The sequence below is a fragment of the Oncorhynchus masou genome, chromosome 25 (assembly GCF_036934945.1).
Source record: "Oncorhynchus masou masou isolate Uvic2021 chromosome 25, UVic_Omas_1.1, whole genome shotgun sequence".
Lineage (NCBI taxonomy): Eukaryota > Metazoa > Chordata > Actinopteri > Salmoniformes > Salmonidae > Oncorhynchus > Oncorhynchus masou.
The window spans coordinates 15,973,556-15,997,440 of record NC_088236.1 but is presented as its reverse complement, the minus strand read 5'-3'; the positions used below and the strand labels follow the sequence as shown (position 1 = coordinate 15,997,440).

The 23,885-nt window shown below is 43.0% G+C and overlaps 1 pseudogene; it reads left to right on the top strand.

Moving 5' to 3' along the window:
* Window positions 1-9,288: 9,288 nt before the first annotated feature.
* Window positions 9,289-16,415, top strand: LOC135513821 (selenoprotein Pa-like; annotated as a pseudogene).
* Window positions 16,416-23,885: the final 7,470 nt, after the last annotated feature.

Genomic DNA, 23,885 nt, shown 5'->3' with positions numbered 1-23,885 from the left:
TAATACTATCCTATCCTGGAATGTTTCTTGTCATGTGACCTGTTTAATGTCTGCTATCCCTCCTGTTTCCTCTGTCTCTTCTTCACAGGAGGAGCCTGGCGATTTGACAGGGGTGCCGGAGGAATCACGATCTGCGCACGGTGTTCAGTCGTTCCAAGGCCACTTCCTCGTATGACTGTAGTATTGATCTCCTTCCGGGAACTACTCCCCCCCGGGGTAGATTATACTCTCTGTCGGCTCCCGAACGTAAGGCTCTCGAGGATTATTTGTCACTGGGGTACCATAGTCTCCTCCTCCCTCCCGCCGGAGCCAGAAGAAGGACTAGGTCCCTGCGCAGAGGAAAGGGCTGAATGACATAACAGTTAAGAATCGTTATCCGCTTCCTCTTATGTCTTCAGCCTTCGAGATCCTGCAGGGAGCCAGGTTTTTCACCAAATTGGACCTTCGTAACGCCTACCATCTCGTGCGCATCAGGGAAAAGTGGAAGACGGCGTAACACTCCGTTAACACTTTGAATACCGGGTTCTTCCTTTCGGCCTCGTTAACGCCCAGCTGTCTTTCAGGCACTAGTTAACGACGTCCTAAGACATGCTGAACATTTTTGTTTTCGTTTACATGGACGATATCCTGATTTTTTTTATCTCTCTCTCGATTCATGTTCAGCACGGTGCATAGTCCTTAGCGCCTTTTGGAGAACTGTCTTTATGTGAAGGCTGAAAGTGCACTTTTCATGCCGCCTCTGTCCCTTTTCTCGGTTCCGTTATTTCCGCTGAGGGCATTAAGATGGATCCCGCTAAGGTCCAGGCTGTCATTGATTGGCCCGTTCCTAAGTCACGCGTCGAGCTGCAGCGCTTTCATTGGCTTCGCTAATTTCTATGATTTTTCCGTAATTTCGAGTCAGGTGGCAGCTCCTCACAGCCCTTACTTCTGTTAAGACGTGCTTTAAGTGGTCCGTTTCCGCCCAGGAGCTTTTGATCTTCTTAAGAATCGTTTTACATCCGCACCTATTCTTGTTACACCTGACATCTCTAGTCAGTTTGTTGTTGAGGTTGACAAAAAGCAGAGGTGGGCGTGGGAGCCATTCTTTCAGCGCTCATTCTCTGACGGCAAGGTCCATCCTTGCGCGATTTTCTCATCGCTTATCGCCGTCAAACGTAACTATGATGTTGGTAATGCAACTGTTAACCATCCGCTTAGCCCTAGGCGAATGGCGACAGTGGTTTAGGGGCGACCGTTCCTTTTGTCGTTTGGACTGACCATAGGAACCTTGAGTACATCCGTTCAGCCAAACGACTTAATGCGCGTCAGGCTCGTTGGGCTCTGTTTTTCGCTCGTTTCGAGTTTGTTATTTCTTATCGTCCGGGCTCAAAAAGGACCAAGCCTGATGCTTTATCTCGTCTCTTCAGTTCTTCTGAGGTCTCCACCGACCCCGAGGGATTCTCCCTGAGGCGTGTTTCGGGTTGACTGTCTGGGGAATTGAGAGGCAGGTAAAGCAAGCACTCGCTCACACTTTGTCGCCGCGAGCTTGTCCTAGGAACCTTCTGCCTTCCCGTTCACTCGTCCAGCCGTTCTTCAGTGGGCCCACTCTGTCAAGTTAGCCGGCCACCCCGTCTCGGGGTACGTTTTCCAATTCGCCAGCAGTTTCTGGTCAGCCCACTGTCAACGTGACACCTCGATTTGTCGCCGCTTGTTCGGTCTGCAGACAAATCTGGGAACTCTCCTCCTGCCGGCCGTCTCAGACCGCTTCCCATTCCCTCTCGACGTGGTCTCACATCGCTTTAGATTTTATCACCGGACTGCCTTCATCAGCGGGGAAGACAGTTATTCTTACATTGTCGATAATTCTCTAAATACGGCTCATTTCATTCCTCTCGATAAGCTCCCTTCTGCTAAAGGAGACGGCTCAGATCATTATCGAAATAGTTTTTATTCATGGCCTTCCGTCTGACGTCGTTTCCGACAGAGGCCCGACAGTTCACGTCTCAATTTTGGAGGGAGTTTTGCCGTTTGATTGGGGCTTCCGTCATTCTCTCGTCATGGCTTTCATCCCCAGTCTAACGGTCAAAACGGGCCAATCAGACTGTTGAATCATGTACGTCTTTCTTTCGGAACCCTGCGTCTTGGTAAACAGCTCCCCTGGGCAAATATATTGCTTCCCTCGTCTTTACCGGTTTCCCCTTTTCAGAGTAGCCTCGGGTACCAGCCTCCGCTGTTCTCATCTCAGCTCGCCGAGTCCTTGCGTCCCCTCCGCTCAGGCTTTTGTCCAGCGTTCGAGCGCACCTGGAAGGGGGTCAGGTCGGCACTTTGCCGTAATAGGGCGCAGACTGTGAGGGCCGCTAATGCTAGGACCAAGAGTCCTAGATATTGTTTCAGAGAGTATGGCTCTCCACTCAGAACCTTCCCAAGACAGCATCTCAAGTTGGCCCCGAGGTTCATTGGTCCGTTCCGTATTTCTCAGGTCATTAATCCTGTCGCAGTGCGACTTCTTCTCCTCCTATCTTCGTCAAATTCACCCGGTCTTCCATGTCTCCTGTGTTAAGCCCGTTTTCGCGGTCATTGTCCCTCCCCCCCCCCATCCTTGTCGAGGGCGCACCCATCTACAGGGTTCGTAAGATTTTGGACATGGCCCTCGGGGCTGGTCATCAGTACCTAGTGGATTGGGAGGGGTACGGTCCTGAGGAGAGGAGTTGGGTTCCCTCTAAACGTGCAGGACCGTGCTCATCGATGATTTCCTCCGTTGCCGCCATTTCCTCCTCGAGTGCGCAGGAGGCGCTCATGAGTGGGGGTACTGTCATGTCTTGTTATGTCTGTTCCTGTCCTTTCTCTTCACTCTGTCTCTCTCTACTGGTCTTTTTAGGTTACCTTCTCTGTCTCTCATTCTTCAGCTGTTCTACATCTCCCCAACTAGCTCATTCACTCTTTCCCACCTGTTCTCTCTTCCCCCTCTGATTAGGTCTCTATTTCTCTCTCTGTTCCTGCTACTTTCAGTGTCTGATTCTTGTTTGTGTTTTTGATGCCAGAAGCAAGCTGTTCCCGTTTGCTTCCACCTTGTCCTATCCTGTCGAAGTCCGCCTGGCATTGCATCCTGCATTATACTAACTTCTTTTTGTTCCATTGACTAGTTGAAGAGGATTTATGCCATTCCTGTTTTCATTAAAGAACTCTGTTTTCTGTTAAAACCGCTTTTGGGTCTTCACTCAAGTACATAACAGTATTATCTTTTACCAGATCTAATGTGTTATAGTCTCCTATTCCTTTCACATTTCAAAGTGTTTCCTTCAAATGGTATCAAGAAAATGCATATCCTTACTTCAGTGCCTGAGCTACATCTTATTTGCTGTTCTTGCCATAATATGGACTTAGATTTGTGTATGTCATTTCAGGCGAACAATGAAAAAAAATATCTGTTTTACCTTATTTCTACCAGCATGTCACATGTGCAACCACAGAGGAAAATAAACTATACAGCACTTTTAACACAAGATGCATACAAAACTCTTCCTCACCCTCCATTTGGAAAATCTGACCATAATTCTATCCTCCTGATTCCTGCAGGAAGTACCAGTGACTCGCTTAAACGGAAGTGGCAAGTGTCTTCAATGACATTTTCAACCTCTCCCTGACCGAGTCTGTAATTTACATGTTTCAAGCAGACCACCATTGTCCCTGTGTCCAAGAAATGAGGTAACCTGCCTAAGTGATTACTGCCCCATAGCATTCACGTTGATAGCCATGAAGTGCTTTGAAAGGCTGGTCATGGCTCACATCAACAGCATCATCCTGGATAACCTAGACCCACTCCAATTTACCGCCCCAACAGATCCACAGATGATGCAATCGCACTCCATATTGCCCTTTCCCACCTGGACAAAAGGAACACCTATATGAGAATACTATTCATTGACTAGAGCTCAGCCGTCAACACCATAGTGCCCACAAAGCTCATCACTAAGCTAAGGACCCTGGGACTAAACACCACCCTCTGCAACTGAATCCTGGACTTCCTGACGGGCCGCCCCAGGTTGTAAAGGTCATCAAAATCCGCCATGCTGATTCTCAACACTGGGGCCCCTCTACATGATTGTCTTTCAACCCTGTTCACCCAATTACAAACACGACTCCAACACCATCATTAAGTTTGCTGACGATAAACAGTGGTAGGCCTGAATACCGACAACGATTGACATTTAAGGAGGTCAGAGACCTGGCAGTGTGATGCCAGGACAACAACCTCTGCCTCATTGTGAGCAAGACAAAGGAGCTGAAAGTGGACTACAGGAAAAGGCTGGCTGAACAGGCCCCCATTAGCATCAACGGGGCTGTAGTGGAGCGGGTGGAGAGTTTCAAGTTCCTTGGTGTGTACATCACCAACAAACTACCATCGTCCAAACACACCAAGACAGTCGTGAAGAGGGCACAAAAGTTCTACAGTGTCACCATTGAGAATATCCTGACCGGTTGCATCACTTCCTGGTATGGCAACTGCTTTGCATCTGACCATAAAGCACTATAGAGGGTAATGTGTAAGGCTCAGTACATCACTGGGACCAAGCTTCCTGCCATCCAGGACCTCTATACTAGGCAGTGTCAGAGGAAAGACCAAAAAATGCTCAAATACTTCAGCCACCCAAGTCATAGACTATTCTCTCTGCTACCATGCTGCAGTACCAGAGCGCCAAGTCAAGGAAAATAAAAGGCTTTTAACAGCTTCTACCCCCAAGCCACAAGACTGCTGAACAATTAATTAAATGGCCAATCAGACTATTTACATTGACACCCCCATTTGTTTTTATTGCTTCTCGCTGTTTATTATTGGTGCATAGTCACATTACCCATATCTACATGAACAAATGACCTGGACTAATCTGTAACCCCGTACATGGACTCGGTAACCGCCTGTATGTGGCCTCGTTATTATTATTTCATTGTGTTACTTTTTATGATTTTTTACTTGAGTTTATTTGGTCAACTCTTTCTGGTAACATTGATTTGATTTGGTAAACACAGGCTAAGGGAGATCGTAAACGTTTTGTTCTATGAGATAATCTTCATTCACATTTTGTGAATTTTGAAGGATAAATGTAAACACAAAAAGCACATAAAGCACATAAAGGCTTCATCATTCATTAAGGTCATGTTAACTGACTGATGTTATCTCAGAGAACAAAACGTATAAGATCTCCTATGCATGTGTTAACCTCAGACCCTATTTTCGGTGTTTATCCCCAAACCGTTTTCTTTCCCCATTCATTTTACCCCTAGGAATGGCTGAACAAAGCAGAGGTAAATCATTTCCAGTTTATAGGACTACAAGCTGGTGAGATCTTTAGAAAGGACTCAAATCAACTACTCTCTCATGGGCAAATTCTGATAAGGAAGCTGACCAAATTTAGCAAGAAGCTACTTCTGGGTTAACATATCTAGAAGAGAATAAAATAGAACTATTATCAATTTTGTGTGGTCTGTCTTTCTGCCTATTTCACATATAATATATTACTTGTCTGCAATGGAACTACTTGTCTCAAATTTTCAAATTAGCCTACACAGCATTTGTAATCAGCCATTGTCAACATACACCTTTTGAATTTGCAGACAAGACAATTTTCTAAGTTAATCGTTTACGCTTAAGAAGTATCGTTCAGTTCAAGTTCAAGTTTTTTGTCACATGCATAATTACATTGACGTGCTTAACTTGCAAGCTCAACAAAAGTGCAGTGATCAATATCAAAATAGTAATTATTTGCTATATACCAGTCAAAAGTATGGACACACCTACTCATTTCACAATTGTTCTTTATTTTTACTATTTTCTACATGAAGAATAATAGTGAAGACATCAAAACTATGAAATAACACATATGGAATCATGTAGTCACCAAAAATGTTTTAAACAAATCTAAATATATTGTATATTTTAATTTCTTCAAAGTAGCCATACTTTGCCTTGATGACAGTTTTGCACACTCTTGACATTCTCTCAACCAGCTTCACCTGGAATGCTTTTCCAACGGTCTTGAAGGAGATTCCACAAATGCTGAGGACTTGTTGGTTGCTTTTCCTTGACTCTGTGGTACAACTCATCCCAAACCATCTCAATTGGGTTGAGGTCAGGTGATTGTGGAGGCCAGGTCATCTGATGCAGCACTCCATCACTCTCCTTCTTAGTCAAATAGCCCTTACACAGCCTGGAGGTGTGTTTTGGGTCATTGTCCTGTTGAAAAATAAATGATAGTCCCACTAAGCACAAACCAGATGGGATGGTCTATCGCTGCAGAATGCTGTGGTAGCCATGCTGGTTAAGTTGCCTTGAATTCTAAATAAATCACAGACAGTGTCATCAGAAAAGCACCCCCACACCATCACACCTCCTCCTCCATGGTGGGAACCACACATGGAGATCATCCGTTCACCTACTCTGCATCTCATAAAGACACAGCTGTCGGAATGAAAAATCTCAAATTTGGACTCATCAGACCAAAGGACAGATTTCCACCGGTGAATGTCCATTGTTCCTATTCCTTGGCCCAAGCAAGTCTGGAACTTCTTATTGGGTTTTTTAATAATAGTTTCTTTGCATCAATTCGACCATGAAGGCCTCATTCACGAATTCTCTTCTGAACAGTTGATTTTGACCGCCATTCCCTGTGCGGTCCTCATGACCAGTTTCTTTATAGCGCTTGAAGATTTTTGCGACTGCACATGAAGAAACATTCAAAGTTCTTGAAATTTTCTGGATTGACTGACCTTCATGTCTTAAAGTAATGATGGACTGTCGTTTCTCTTTGCTTATTTGAGCTGTTCTTGCCATAATATGGACTTGGTCTTTTACCAGATACTCTTCCTGGGCTCCAGCAAAAAAGTAAGGCAGTAATATATATATATTATAATAACACTTTTAAACATTAAAATACATTTTACAACAGATTTCACAATGCATTAAGTGTACCCCTCAGTTTTAAATGAAATCTTGACAAATACCATTCAAATTACATTTTAATTGTCACATGCTTCATAAGAGAACAAGTGTAAACTAATGGTGAAAATTACTGACTGAGCATTTTGTTGGATTAAGGTTAAAAGATAAAATGCTCTTACGTTGATGAGGTTTTGCAAATCCAATTTGTTTTCCGCATTGATTTAACTTCATCACATTGATTTTTGTGGTCGAAATGACGTGGAAAAATTTTGATTCAACAATTTTTTGCCCATTGGGCTGTTCTACAGATCTGTGTGTGGACCAATTAAAATAAATACCGTCATTGTGTCATCTAAATAGGCCAATGATTGTATAAAAAAAACTATCTTGATTGTCTTTCAACTTATACCCAATTACACCTGTACTGTAATCTTATCTGTGGATAAACCTTGTCCTATGGTACCTATTGCCATAATAGGTAGAAGAGTTCAACCAAGTCTTATGTCATTAAGCCTATCTTCTAGCTTGCTGACTTCTGCCCCCTTAGTGATCACTGTTTCATAAGCTGGCCTAGATCCATACTGAATGTGAACCAATTTGCTGCTTAAGGACTTAAGCTCTGTGTTTCCCAAGAGTGCATTGCATCCTTGTATTTTTTTATGATGTCTTTGGAACATTGACTTTTATTTCTCTGTGCCCTTGAAATGGAACCCCAGAGATAAGCCATTGGCAGTTAAAACCTCTTTGTAGAAGATTGGTATTTTCATACCATGCTGCAAGACAGTACATGGAACAACTTTGGGATTTTCATACCATGCTGCAAGACAGTACATGGAACAACTTTGGGATTTTCATACCATGCTGCAAGACAGTACATGGAACAACTTTGGGATTTTCATACCATGCTGCAAGACAGTACATGGAACAACTTTGGGATTTTCATACCATGCTGCAAGACAGTACATGGAACAACTTTGGGATTTTCATACCATGCTGCAAGACAGTACATGGAACAACTTTGGGATTTTCATACCATGCTGCAAGACAGTACATGGAACAACTTTGGGATTTTCATACCATGCTGCAAGACAGTACATGGAACAACTTTGGGATTTTCATACCATGCTGCAAGACAGTACATGGAACAACTTTGGGATTTTCATACCATGCTGCAAGACAGTACATGGAACAACTTTGGGATTTTCATACCATGCTGCAAGACAGTACATGGAACAACTTTGGGATTTTCATACCATGCTGCAAGACAGTACATGGAACAACATTGGGATTTTCATACCATGCTGCAAGACAGTACATGGAACAACTTTGGGATTTTCATACCATGCTGCAAGACAGTACATGGAACAACTTTGGGATTTTCATACCATGCTGCAAGACAGTACATGGAACAACTTTGGGATTTTCATACCATGCTGCAAGACAGTACATGGAACAACTTTGGGATTTCCATACCATGCTGCAAGACAGTACATGGAACAACTTTGGGATTTTCATACCATGCTGCAAGACAGTACATGGAACAACTTTGGGATTTTCATACCATGCTGCAAGACAGTACATGGAACAACTTTGGGATTTTCATACCATGCTGCAAGACAGTACATGGAACAACTTTGGGATTTTCATACCATGCTGCAAGACAGTACATGGAACAACTTTGGGATTTTCATACCATGCTGCAAGACAGTACATGGAACAACTTTGGGATTTTCATACCATGCTGCAAGACAGTACATGGAAAAACTTTGGGATTTTTTGGTGCATTTTTCTGTTCAACTTTACAACACAGTATAGCCTTCATGGGTTGCAAGTCCATACATGCAGGCTCTCTCTCCTTTTTATTAGATTTATCTGTTTTGTGTCCAATTGTTCAGTTAGGCAATCAGGTGATATACTGTATTTGTGCTGACTTGCATAACATGCTGGACACTGGCCAACCCCCACTTCCTCTCCCTCCCCTCACCCCATTTCTTCACTATTCCTTTTTCAGTTCTCCCCTTCAGAAATAAACAGGCTGTCTAAATGTTCTGTTCTTTAACCATTCTGTGGCAGGCTTCACTTTTTCAGGCAAAGGAATGAGACAGAAGTAGTCATATGATCTGCATTCAGATATAGATATAGATATAGATATAGGGACATTTTGATTTGCAAGCCTAGTGCGCACAGACATGACAAACAATTACCAAGCAATAGTGACGGTTAAAAGTTCACTGTTACTTTCCATCTTACTCTCAAGATCTGTGTACTCCCCTTCTCTCTCACTCTCACTCTCACTCTCACTCTCACTCTCTCTCTCTCTCTCTCTCTCTCTCTCTCTCTCTCTCTCTCTCTCACACAGATGTGCAGAAGTGCATCTGCACAGAACCCCATCATGAACTTTGTCTTCCTTTCAGGAAAATAACAGTGCGAGTATAAAAGGGGGGAGCAGAGGGAGTTGTTGTTGTTCCAAAAGCTACTGCTAGACAGAGCTGAGCTGACTAAGGAGGGACATTTTAACAGAGGGTAAGTGACTGCATAATTATTCTGTAACTTGTTGTGCATTCTGATAATACAGAGAACAGCCTACATCTCTAAATGTTTTCTTTCTGTATATAACCTTGTGACGCACGATATGAACAAATTGAGATAGTGTTTTGCTATTTTAAAAAAACGTTGTTTTTTGATGCTCCGTGCGGCATATATTTAATAATTTCCAGTTGGTTCACAATGAAGTGTTTATACAGCATTAATATGCAGAGAAAGAGAGAGAACGTTCTGCATTTACCCACCTGTCTCAGAATCTTTCTTTTTCTGTTGTTCATCAGTTTGCCTTTGGTTGTGCAAAAGAATAAAAAAAAAAAAAAAAAAACAACAACATCATATCCCTATAATTAAAGGCTAGAGTGTAAAACATCAGAAAGAATGACCTTATATTCGAATCACTAATTTATTTCATATCAGCAGATAAATATATATTTTTTCAAAGTCTTCCGTTCTTTGTCTCCGTTAAAGGGGCAATCCGCTGTTGAAACAATAACAGAGCGTCTCATCGCCACTTTTTCTGTAATAAGCTGAGGGATGGGACTGGAGAAATGTAACCACTCTCAAATTCATAGACAGAGCTATGGATGCAAGAACTGACCATATGAAAATAGTTTTAACCATGTTTGTGGCTACACAGTGTTTGTTAACATTTACTTTATTTACAAACATTGGTGTAAAACAAGCTTATATTTTGGGTTCTGATGGGCTACGACAGTTGAACTAAACTCACAAGGCATTCGTAAGGACCAGTACCAAAATATTGTGCACTCACTAATGTAAGTCGCTCTGGGTAAGAGCATCTGCTAAATTACAATATATATATATATATATATATATATATATATATATATTCTTCAAGAATCAATGGGTACATATAATTAATTTATGAGTCCAAAAATGGATGCAGCAACTGCAGATTGCTCCTTTACCTGCCATTGAAAAGACCTAATAAATCAGTTCCTTTCAGAGAAAGAGAAGTAATATAGGAAGATTTGGACCCAACATTTGTACATAGGGAACATCCCCCTCATTCTCTGAGATTGTCAGCTTGAGATTTCTCTCTAGTGTTGACACAGGAAAGGGACACTGTTCAAATCTTTGTTACCTGAGCTGACTCTAACCTGAGTCCTGCTTCTTTCTTTCTCTCTCTCTCAGTCTCTCTCTTCTACTCACACACACACTCAGCAGATCGAGCCTGCTGCAAGGCACCGTGATGAAGGCGGGGCTCAGCCTGCTCCTGGCTCTCTGCCTGCTCCCTGGGGGCGGAGCAGAGAGTGAGGGGGAGGGGACCCGCTGTAAGCCACCACCTGGTTGGAGCATTGGGGAGGTGGAGCCAATGAAGGGGGTTATGGGCCAGGTCACGGTGGTGGCCCTCCTCCAGGCCAGCTGATCGTTCTGCTTGGTGCAGGCATCCTTGTAAGTGGACCACATAGGGCTCTGTTCCATTCCCTTAGCCACTTTCCTACCCCTAATGGAATGTTTTTTTTAAAGAATCTTTACAATTTACACTTTTCCGGTTGTCAGCAGCACATCTCTTTATAGAATGCCCGTTCTTTATTTTGTTATAACATGATTTATTTTTGGCCATCTCTCCATATCCTCAGTTTTCACTTCCTTGTGTTCCTTTGAGCAGATTGGATGAGCTGCGCCTGAAGCTGGAGGGCCAGGGTCTGGACAATGTGACCTATATGGTGGTGAACCACCAGGGGGAGCAGGCCCAACACCTTCACACCTTGCTGAGCCAGAAACTGTCTGAGAACATCATATTGTACAAACAGGTAGCCAAACAGGATGACGTGTGGCAGGCCCTGGCTGGAAAGAAGGATGACTTCCTCATCTATGACAGGTCAGCTCCTTACTGTGGTCTCGCTGTCTCTCTGTTTGTCTGTCTGTCTGTCTCTTTCTCTGTCTGTCTCGTTCTCTGTTTGTCTGTCTGTCCGCCCTTCTGTCTCTTGTCTGTTTGTCTTTCTGTCTGTCCCTTGTCTGTCTGTCTTCCTGCCTGCCTGCGCTCGGTCTGCTCAGAAATACAAAACACTGCTTAGCATTCTGTCTGTTCCTCTCTCTCTTTCACACACATTATCTTGTCTTATACAGTATCATATATCTCATATACATACCTTTTTTTCCCTACAGCATGCTGCTGTGTAATCATTAAAGTATCTCTCTCTCTCTCTCTCAATTAAATTCAAAGGGCTTTATATGCATGGGAAACTGTATGTTTACATTGCCAAAGCAAGTGAAATACAGTACCTTCAGAAAATATTCATACCCCTTGATTTATTCCACATGTTGTTGTGCTATTCGACATTCTAAATGTATTAAATTCATTGTTTTCTCTCACCCATCTACACACAATACCCCATAATGACAAAGTGAAAACATGTTTTTAGAAATGTTTGCAAATTTATTAAAAATGAAATATAAAATTCTCAACCTTGAGTCAGTACTTTGTAGAAGCACCTTTGGCAGCGATTACAGCTGTGTCTTTCTGGGAAATGTAAATGTATCTCCTAGTGTTCTTTGGAATGCAGAGTAAACCAGGTTTTCCTCTAGGATTTTGCCTGTGCTTAGCTCCAGTCCATTTATTTTTTATCCTGAAAAACTGCCCAGTTCTTAACAATTACAATAATACCCATAACATGATGCAGCCACCACTGTGCTTGAAAATATGACGAGTGGTGCTCAGTTATGTATTAGATTAGTATTGTGGAGTAACTACAATGTTGTTGATCCATCCTCAGGTTTCTCCTATCACAGCCATTAAACTCTGTAACTATTTAAAGTCACCATTGGCTTCATGGTGAAATTCCTGAGCGGTTTCCTTCCTCTCCGGCAACTGAGTTTTTGTAGTGACTGGGTGTATTTATACATCATCGGATGTGTAATTACTAAATTCACCATGCTCAAAGGGATATTCAATGTCTTATTTTGTTTTGCATTTACCAACAGGCGCCCTTTGCGAGGCATTGGAAAATCTCGCTGCTCTTTGTGATTGAATCTTTGTTTGAAATTCACTGCTCGACTGAGGGACCTTACAATTGTATGTGTGGGGTACAGAGATGAGGTAGTCATTAAAAAAATCACGTTAAACACTATTATTGCACACAGAGCCAGTCAATGCAACTTATTATGTGACTTGTTAACCACATTTATACTCCTGAACTTATTTAGGCATGCCATTACAAATGGGCTGAATACTTTAATAATTTCTAAAAACATAATTCCACTTTGACATTATAGGGTATTGTGTGTCGGACAGTGACATAACATTTACATTGAATCTATTTTAAATTCAGGCTGAAACACAACAAACTGTCGAAAGGTCAAGGGGTTTTACAAAAGTGAAATAATCTATCAGAAATGAGCAGTAAACATTACACTCACAAAAGATTCAAAAATATAGAGCCATTTCAGATGATTATATTATCAGTAGTTTGACTTTTTCTTGTGGAAACAGGTCACACAACTTGCTGATGTGATGGCACACTATGGTATTTCACTTAGTTTATTTTCTAATTCTTTGTGGGTCTGTGTAATCTGAGGGAAATATGTGTCTCTAATATGGCCATACATTTGGCAGGAGGTTAGGAAGTGCAGCTCAGTTTCCATCTCATTTTGTGGGCAGTGCCTGTCTTCTCTCGAGAGCCAGGTCTTCTATGGTGGCATCTCTCAATAGCAAGGCAATGCTCACTGAGTCTGTACATAGTAAAGCTTTCCTTAATTTTGGGTCAGCCACTCAGTTATTATCCAACTGTATACTCTCTGATTAGGGCCAAATAGCATTCCAGTTTGCTCAGTTTTTTAGTCAATTATTTCCAATGTGTCAAATAATTATCTTTTAGTTTTCAAATGATTTGGTTGGGTCTAATTGTGTTGCTGTCCTGGGGCTCTGTGGGGTCTGTTTGTGTTTGTGAACAGAGCCCCAGGACCAGCTTGCTTAGGGGACTCTTCTCTAGGTTAATCTCTCTGTAGATGATGGCTTTATTATGGAAGGTTTGGGAATCGCTTCCGTTAAGGTGGTTGTAGAATTAACAGCTAATTAGCGGGTATCCTCCTAATTCTGCTCTCCATGTGTTATTGGTGTTTTACATTGTACACAGAGGAGGTTTTTGTAGAATTATGCATGACGTCTCAATTTGGTATTTGTCCAATTTTGTGAATTCCTGGTTGGTGAGCGGACGCCAGACCTCACAACCATAAAGGGCAATGGGTTCTATAACTGATTCAAGTATTTTTAGCCAGATCCTAACTGGAGTTTTATGATGCTTTTGATGTCATAGAAGGCCCTTCTTGCCTTGTCTCTCAAATCATTCACAGCTTTGTGGAAGTGACCTGTGGTGCTGATGTCAAGGCCAAGGAATGTATAGTTTGTTGTGTGCTCTAGGGCATCGGTCTCTAGATGGAATTTGTATTTGTGGTTCTAGCATCTGGACCTTTTTTGGAACACCAATATTTTTGTCCTACTGAGATTCACTGTCAGGGAGCAGGTCTGTTAATGATAATCCAGAGGATTTTCCCAAGGTTGCTGTTGACGCATATGCCACGGTAGTTATTGTGGATTGGGGTGATCGTTAGTTGGTTCCAAATATTGGGGAAGATGCCAGAGCTGAGGATCATGTTAATGAGTTTAAGTATAAGAATTTTTGGTCTGCATATTTTATAATTTCATTTAGGATACCATAAACACCACAGACCTTTTGAGATTGGAGGTTTTTTATTTTGTCCTGTAGTTCATTTAATGTAATTGAAGAATCCAGTGTGTTCTGCTAGTCTTTAATAGCTGATTCTAAGATGTGTAATTGATCATGTAAATGTTCTCTCTCTCTCTCTCTCTCTCTCTCTCTCTCTCTCTCTCAGGTGTGGTCGTCTGACCCATCATATCTTCCTCCCCTTTTCCATCCTGGGTACTCCCTACGTAGAGAACGCCATTAAGGAGACCTACTGCCAACGCATCTGTGGGGACTGCACATATGAGGTACACACTCACACACACACACACACACACACTCGGTATGTATGTGTTTGTATGTGGGAATTAGTTCTATGACAAACCATCCAACACCCATCCTACTCTCTCACACACAGAACACAGAGATCCCAGCAGAGTGCAACAGGATGGTAGAGGTAAAGCCTGAGGGAGAAGAGAAGCCAGTCACTGGAGGGGATACACCTCACGGTGGACACGGTCATCATCACCATGGCAATGGGCACAGTCACCATGGCAAAAGCCATGGTCACGGTCACCATGGCGAGAGTGAGGTGGGGCACGAACACGGTCGTGGCCATGGGGTGGAGCAGCAGCAGCACCAAAATGGCGCTGAGGGGCTCCACCATGGCCAGGCCCATGGCCAATTGCACGTTGGTCAGGAGCATATGGGTCAGCAGCCCAAGGAGGCGCAGGAAGGGCATATTATGCAGAGGCCCTGAGTGAAGGGGAGGGCCAGGTGAAAGGCAGAGCTCAGCTGACATTTGAAGGAGGGGTCTGATTTAAGTCCCTCCTCCAAGGTCAGCTGATACTGACACTGACGGGGGCTGTTTGGCAATGGGGTGCGCAACAAGCCAATTGGGCTCTGACACTGTGATGAGGCGCTGCCCGCCTCCTGACAGTGACAGGGACTGATGGGCGACTCCAACAATCACATCAGGGAGACCTGACAGTGACGCTTGCCCCCCGCTGACTGACAGCAGCCTCTGCCAGTGATGTCAGCCTGATCACCGGGTGTTGAAACCTGAAGCTGAGAGCAGCTGTAAGCAGGGCCATGGCTCTGTGAAAGTTATCTTGCTTATAGGCCTCATATTAACGTCTGTGAGACCAACACCGGGGCAAAGCGGTCATACCATCTTACCAACTAGTATTGGTCCGGTACTGTAAAGCCACACTTGATAGAGAGGGTTGGAGGAATACATTGGGTCTGGTAGAAAAATGCTAAGCCTAAACCGGTTACGATATGGGGAATAGGATGGAATTTGAGATGTACCCAAAGGGATAGTATGACATCAAGGACGGTAGCCTCCACCCTCTCTCTCTCTGTCGGTGCATTGGTGTCACCCTCCCAGGAGTGTATTGGGTGACTATGTTGATGTTTCTCCCCCTCCGTTTTGCTCCCTCCATCCAAAATGAAGGTAGGCACAGAAACTACGCTGTAGTGGTGTCTGTCTGATGTCCGGCTGGGGAGAGGGGAGGGTGAGGGCCATACAATATGACCACCCCCTTAATTCAAAGTTCACAATATCGAGAGCTTTAGAAGGAGTATGAAGGAGTAGTGGCCAATGTTGAAATAAAATGAAATCATGGCCAGAAATGCAAGATTTGAACCAAAGTTAGACATTGTTATATTCAGCGTTAGTTAGACATTGTTATATTCAGCGTTAGTTAGACATTGTTATACTCAGCGTTATTTAGACATTGTTATACTCAGCGTTAGTTAGACATTGTTATATTCAGTGTTAACAAACCAAATTTGAATAAAATACATTATTGATAGAGTAAGATGTTTCTATTATGACCCCATCAACCTTTTCAACTTTTTCTTCAACTAAAAATCTAATGTCACTCCTTTCAAGCAACAACATTTATTTGTACCTTTGAATTAACGCTGTGTTTATTAAAGCAGTAGTGTGTTTTGTAGACAAAATTCAATATTCATAGCGTACAGCTGTGATAATGTGTGTTTAGTTTTCACTGTTATTGCTGTTGGCAATATTACACACATACCTATAATGCACTGTTCATGAACTAACAAAACAAAGTGACCACTTTTCATTGAACAAAAATACCAGCTGGAATGAAGGTGGGTAGAGAGAAATATTGAATATACTGTACTTAATGAAGGTCTCTGGGGAAGACTACGGTCACCGAGAACACCCTATGCTTTGTACAGAACAAATTCTTTCTGACTGTGGAGTGTAGGTGGTGGAACATGTAAGAACATATCAATAAAGGTGGTTGATGCGCTATGTTGTCTCTCTCTCTATATATATATATATATATATATATATATATACATAAACTGTTCCCTTTATTTTTTTGAGCAGTGTAACAACACAATGTAACTCCAAGTCAATCACACTTCTGTGAAATCAAACTGTCCACTTAGGAAGCAATAAATGTCACATGCTGTTGTGCAAATGGACTAGACAACAGGTGGAAATTATAGGCAATTAGCAAGACACCCCCAATAAAGGAATGGTTCTGCAGGTGGTGACCACAGACCACTTCTCAGTTCCTATGCTTCCTGGCTGATGTTTTGGTCACTTTTGAATGCTGGTGGTGCTTTCACTCTAGTGGTTTCACTCTAGTGGTAGCATGAGTCTACAACCCACACAAGTGGCTCAGGTAGTGCAGCTCATCCAGGATGGCACATCAATGCGAGCTGTGGCAAGAAGGTTTGCTGTGTCTGTCAGCATAGTGTCCAGAGCATGGAGGCGCTACCAGTGAGACAGGCCAGTACATCAGGAGACGTGGAGGAGGCCGTAGGAGGGCAACAACCCAGCAGCAGGACCGCTACCTCCGCCTTTGTGCAAGAGGGAGTAGGAGGAGCACTGCCAGAGCCCTGCAAAATGACCTCCAGCAGGCCACAAATGTGCATGTGTCTGCTCAAACGGTCAGAAACAGACTCCATGAGGGTGGTATGAGGGCCCGACGTCCACAGGTGGGGGTTGTGCTTACAGCCCAACACCGTGCAGGACGTTTGGCATTTGCCAGAGAACACCAAGATTGGCAAATTTGCCACTGGCGCCCTGTGCTCTTCACAGATGAAAACAGGTTCACACTGAGCACGTGACAGACATGACAGTGTCTGGAGACGCCGTGGAGAATGTTCTGCTGCCTGCAACATCCTCCAGCATGACCGGTTTGGCGGTGGGTCAGTCATGGTGTGGGGTGGCATTTCTTTGGGGGGGTCGCACAGCCCTCCATGTGCTCGCCAGAGGTAGCATGACTGCCCTTAGGTACCGAGATGAGATCCTCAGACCCCTTGTGAAACCATATGCTGGTGCAGTTGGCCCTGGGCTCCTCCTAATGCAAGACAATGCTAGACCTCATGTGGCTGGAGTGTGTCAGCAGTTCCTGCAAGAGGAAGGCATTGATGCTATGGACTGGCCCAACCGCTCCCCAGACCTGAATCCAATTGAGCACATCTGGGACATCATGTCTCGCTCCATCCACCAACGCCACATTGCACCACAGACTGTCCAGGAGTTGGCGGATGCTTTAGTCCAGGTCTGGGAGGAGATCCCTCAGGAGACCATCCGCCACCTCATCAGGAGCATGCCCATGCATTGTAGGGAGGTCATACAGACACGTGGAGGCCACACACACTACTGAGCCTCATTTTGACTTGTTTTAAGGACATTACATCAAAGTTGGATCAGCCTGTAGGGTGGTTTTCGACTTTAATTTTGAGTGTGATTCCAAATCCAGACCTCCATGGGTTGATAAATTTGATTTCCATTGATAATTTGTGTGATTTTGTTGTCAGCACATTCAACTATGTAAAGAAAAAAGTATTTCATAAGAATATTTAATTCATTCAGATCTAGGATGCGTTATTTTAGTGTTCCCTTTATTTTTTTGAGCAGTGTATATACTGTGGGGCAAAAAAAGTATTTAGTCAGCCACCAATTGTGCAAGTTCTCCCACTTAAAAAGATGAGAGGCCTGTAATTTTCATAGGTACACTCCAACTATGACAGACAGAATAAATAAAACAATTCCAGAAAATCCCATTGTAGGATTTTTAATGAATTTATTTGCACATTATGGTGGAAAATAAGTATTTGGTCACCTACAAACAAGCAAGAGTTCTGGCTCTCACAGACCTGTAACTTCTTCTTTAAGAGGCTCCCCTGTCCTCCACTCGTTACCTGTATTAATGGCACCTGTTTGAACTTGTTATCAGTATAAAAGACACCTGTCCACAACCTCAAACAGTCACACTCCACTATGGCCAAGACCAAAGAGCTGTCAAAGGACACCAGAAACAAAATTGTAGACCTGCACCAGGCTGGGAAGACTGAATCTGCAATAGGTAAGCAGCTTGGTTTGAAGAAATCAACTGTGGGAGCAATTATTAGGAAATGGAAGACATACAAGATCACTGATAATCTCCCTCAATCTGGGGCTCCACGCAAGATCTCACCCCGTGGGGTCAAAATGATCACAAGAACGGTGAGCAAAAATCCCAGAACCACACGGGGGGACCTAGTGAATAACCTGCAGAGAGCTGGGACCAAAGTAACAAACACACTACGCCGCCAGGGACTCAAATCCTGCAGTGCCAGTCGTGTCCCCCTGCTTAAGCCAGTACATGTCCAGGCCAGTCTGAAGTTAGAGAGCACTTGGATGATCCAGAAGAAGATTGGGAGAATGTCATATGGTCAGATGAAACCAAAATATAACTTTTTGGTAAAAACTCAATTCGTCGTGTTTGGAGGACAAAGAATGCTGAGTTGCTTCCAAAGAACATCATACCTACTGTGAAGCATGGGGGTGGAAACATCATGCTTTGGGGCTGTTTTTCTGCAAAGGGACCAGGACGACGATCCGTGTAAAGTAAAGAATGAATGAGGCCATGTATCGTGAGATTGAGTGAAAACCTCCTTCCATCAGCAAAGGCATTGAAGATGAAACGTGGCTGGGTCTTTCAGCATGATAATGATCCCAAACACACCGCCCGTGCAGCGAAAGAGTGGGTTCGTAAGAAGCATTTCAGGATCCTGGAGTGGCCTTGCCAGTCTCCAGATCTCAACCCCATAGAACATCTTTGGAGGGAGTTGAAAGTCCGTGTTGCCCAGCAACAGCCCCAAAACATCATTGCTCTAGAGCAGATCTGCATGGAGGAATGGGCCAAAATACCAGCAACAGTGTGTGAAAACATCATGATGCAAAATGCATTATACCGACTGTCACGACAGATTTCCTCCTCTTCATCTGAAGAAGAGTAAGGATCGGACCAAGATGCGGCGTGGTAAGTGTTCGTTATTTTAGTAGAAAAACTAAACACTACAAATCAACAAAGTGACAACCGTGACGCTAATGCAACACTGTGCTAACAAGCAACATAACATAGACAATCACCCACAACGACAAAACAGGCTACCTAAATATGGTTCCCAATCAGAGACAATGACTAACACCTGCCTCTGATTGAGAACCATATCAAGGTGGAAGCCAAACATCAAAAACACAAACAAGAAACAGACAAGCTAGAGATACAACATAGAATGCCCAAGAATGAGAGACTCAGATCAAACCCATGACCAAACAAAACATATAAACATACAAAGCAAACTATGGTCAGGGCGTGACACCGACTGTATTTCTGTAGTTTAACAGCTATACAGTGCGCTTTTTCCACAGTTTATTTATTAATTTTTATTTATCCATTGTTTTACCAGATAAGTAGATTGAGCACACGTTCTCATTTGCAGCAACGACCTGGGGAATAGTTACAGGGGAGAGGATGGGGATGAATGAGCCAATTGTAAAATGGGGATTATTAGGTGACCGTGATGGTTTGAGGGCCAGATTGGGAATTTAGCCAGGAGTGCCATGGGATCTTTAATGACCTCAGAGAGTCAGGACACCCGTTTAACGTCCCATCTGAAAGACGACACCCTACACAGGGCAGTGTCCCCAATCATATTTTTTAGACCAGAGGAAAGAGTGCCCCCTACTGGCCCTCCAACACCACTTCCAGCAGCATCTGGTCTCTCATCCAGGGACTGACCAGGACCAATCCTGCTTAGCTTCAGAAGCAAGCCAGCAGTGGTATGCAGGGTGGTATGCTGCTGGCATTACATTATGTTATAGCCTTATTCTAAAATTGCAAATATTTTTCCCCCTCACAAATCTACACACAATACCTCATATTAAGTTAAGACATTTTTGAAAATGTATATTTCTTTAAATGAAATACCTTATTTACATAAGTATTCAGACCCTTTGCTATGAAACTCGAAATTGAGCTCAGGTGCATCCGGTTTCTTTGATCAGCCGTGAGATGTTTTACAACTTGGAGTCCTCCTGTGGTAAATTCAATTGATTGGCCATGATTTGGAACGGCACACACCTGTCTATATACAGAACCTACAGTTGACAGTGCATATCAGAGCAAAAAAACAAGCCATGAGGTCGAAGGAATTGTCCTTAGAGCTCAGAGAAAGGACTGTGCATTTGTTCTTAACTGACTTAAAGGACTGTGCATTTGTTCTTAACTGAGTTAAATAAAAATAAAAATAAATAAGGTCCCCAAGAACACAGTGACCTCCATCATTCTAAAATGGAATTAGTTTGGAACCACCAAGACTCTTCCTAGAGCTGGTCGCCTGGCCAAAATGAGCAATCTGGGGAGAATGGCCTTGGTCAGGGAGGTGACCAAGAACCCAATGTTCACTCTGACAGAGCTCCAGAGTTCCTCTGTGTAGATGGGAGAACCTTCCGGAAGGACAACCATCTCTGCAGCACTCTACCAATCAGGCCTTTATGGTAGAGTGACCAGACGGAAGCCATTCCTTAGTAAAAGGCACATGACAGCATGCTTGGAGTTTGCCAAATGGCACCTAAAGGACTCTCAGACCATGGAAACCAAGATTGAACTCTTTAGCCTGAATGCCAAGGATCATGTCTAGAGGAAACCAGGCACCGCTCATCACCTGGCCAATACCATCCCTACGGTTAAACATGGTCGTGGCAGCATCATCATGCTGTGGGGATCTTTTCAGTGACAGGGACTGGGAGACTAGTCAGAATCATGAGAAAGATGAATGGAGCAAAGTACAGAGCGATCCTTCTTGATGAAAACCTGCTCCAGAGTGCACAAGACCTCAGACTGGGGCAAAGGATCACTTTTCAACAGGACTACGACCCTAAGCAAACAGCCAAGTGGAGTGGCTTTGGGACAAGTCTCTGAATGTCCTTGAGTGGCCCAGTCAGAGCCTGGACTTGAACCCGATCAGCATCTCTGAAGAGACTTGATATTAGCTCTGCAGTGACGCTCCCCATCCAACCTGACAGAGCTTGAGAGGATCTGCAGAGAAGAATGGGAGTAACTCCTCAAATACAGGTGTGCCAAGTTTGTAGTGTCATACCCAAGAAGACTCGAGGCTGTAAACACTGCCAAAGATGCTTCCACAAAGTACTGAGTAAAGGGTCTGAATACTTACGTAAAAAAATGTATTTGTATAACTTTGCAAACAATTCTAAAAACCTGTTTTTGCTTGTCATTATGGGGTATTGTGTGTAGCTTGATGAGGAAAAAAACTATTGAATCCATTTTAGAATAAGGCTGTAACTTAACGAAATGTGGAAAAACTGAAGGGGTGTGAATACTAACTGAATCTGTAAAACTTGATTGCTGATATACAAAACATTTTGGGACTATATCAACTATGGACTACTGAAATAAAATAGAAAATAAAATGTTCCTTTAAGTGTGTTTAGGGGTGTTGGCCGCGCCCAATAATTGGCAACACCTACTAATCGGCCACATCGATCTTCATGAGTGCTTCCTTTGAAATGGAGTCTGTTTAAATAGACTAAAATCATCCATCCTGGTGACAGATAATGGACTAACTACATGGATAAAGATCAGGAGATTATAGGTCATGATGCTGTGTCACAATAAAAAAGAAATGTATTTGTTTGATTAACGCCTCAGGAAATGTGTCCTAACAGTGCTTGTAGTTTTAAAAGTTTAACCCAAAATAACCTAGCAGTGTTAAAAGTTGCATTAAAACATTCAGTGAAAGTTAAGTAAGTTTTAAAAAAATCTCCAAATATCCTGTAACTTCCATTCTTAAAGCGTTAATAAAACCTTCCATGAAAACGTTTTAAGAGTAAAACATTCTCAGAACCTCCCTACAACCTAAAAATCAACATGCCCAGAAAAGGTGAAATGTTCCCTTCTGTTTTCAGAATGTTTAAAAAACATGTTGTTTTACCGGTCAGGAAACGTATGGCTTCGTTCTCACAACCAATGTGAAACCAAAAACATACAGTACCAATCAAACGTTTGGACACACCTACTCATTCAAGGGTTTTTCTTTATTTCTACTATTTTCTACATTGTGAAGCAGGTTGAGAGAATGTCAAGAGTGTGCAAAGCTGTCGTCAAGGTAAAGGGTGGCTACTTTGAAGAATCTAAAATATTAAATAGATTTGGATTTGTTTAACACTTTTTTTGGTTGCTACATGATTCCATGTGTGGTATTTCATAGTTTTGATGTCTTCAACATTATTCTACTTCTAATAAACTAGCTGGGAAGTAATTTGAGAAGCCCTTCAGAGTGGTTTGACTGTCAAAGGAATTTGGCATGTCGCCTACTGTACACGTGTCTAGTTCTTTAACACCTGACTCACATGTTTAGTCAAGTAGTGGAAGTCATATTACTACAAACATGTATCACGGTAATAATCATGTACAACTTTTAACAACTATTCAAACAAAATAGTAAACAGTAAAGCACTCCCAGAAACACTTTTTTGTTGCCTGTAATTCAGAACCATTAACACCAGATGGCAAAGGAGATACGTTAAAGGTCCCAGAGCTCTCTCTTGCACAGGCCATCCTGCTCATTGCCAGAGCGTGTTTCTTTGTGTAAGCAGCCTGTAGACTAGTTATACCAGAAAACTGGGCAGTGTCCCTTTTCCTTTGCAGACGACTGGGTTCACAAATTACATTCCTGGGAGGAACATTGCTTTCAAAGTGAGTCAACTCCCTGTCTGTCTCTACATAGTACAGGCCTAGGCATAATACTGCTGCACTAGGCTAATATTTGTTTAATTAATAAAAGTGATGTTCCTACTCTAATTCTTTGTATAAAGAAACCCACGTTTCAAATATTTTTGCTGAGCTGAGCTTTCCTTGTGTAAGACATTTGGCCCTTCAATGTCATCCTCACTGAATTCTCATAGTTAACAAACCACACATCAATCAAAACAGACTTTTCAACTGTGACCAGGAGGTTCCCTTCGTGTGACCAGTGTGACCAGGAGGTTCCCTTCGTGTGACCAGGAGGTTACCTTTGTGTGACCAGGAGGTTCCCTTCGTGTGACCAGTGTGACCAGGAGGTTCCCTTCGTGTGACCAGGAGGTTACCTTTGTGTGACCAGGTTACCTTCGTGTGACCAGTATGTTACCTTCGTGTGACCAGTGTGACCAACTGCAAACAGTGTTCTTTCTCTTTCTTTCCTCAAGTTAACACGGCAGCATGTATTATAATACCTGACCTCTGAGGCCTAAACTGGGATTCGACACAGCACATATGCACAGCGTGTATAAAACATCAGGAACACCTTCCTAATATTGACTTGCACCCCCTTTTGCCCTCAGAACAGCCTCAATTCATCTGAGCATTGACTCTACAACGTGTTGACTCCAAAGCGTCTGACAGTTCTGTCAAGTTGGTTGGTAGTGGATTTCTACT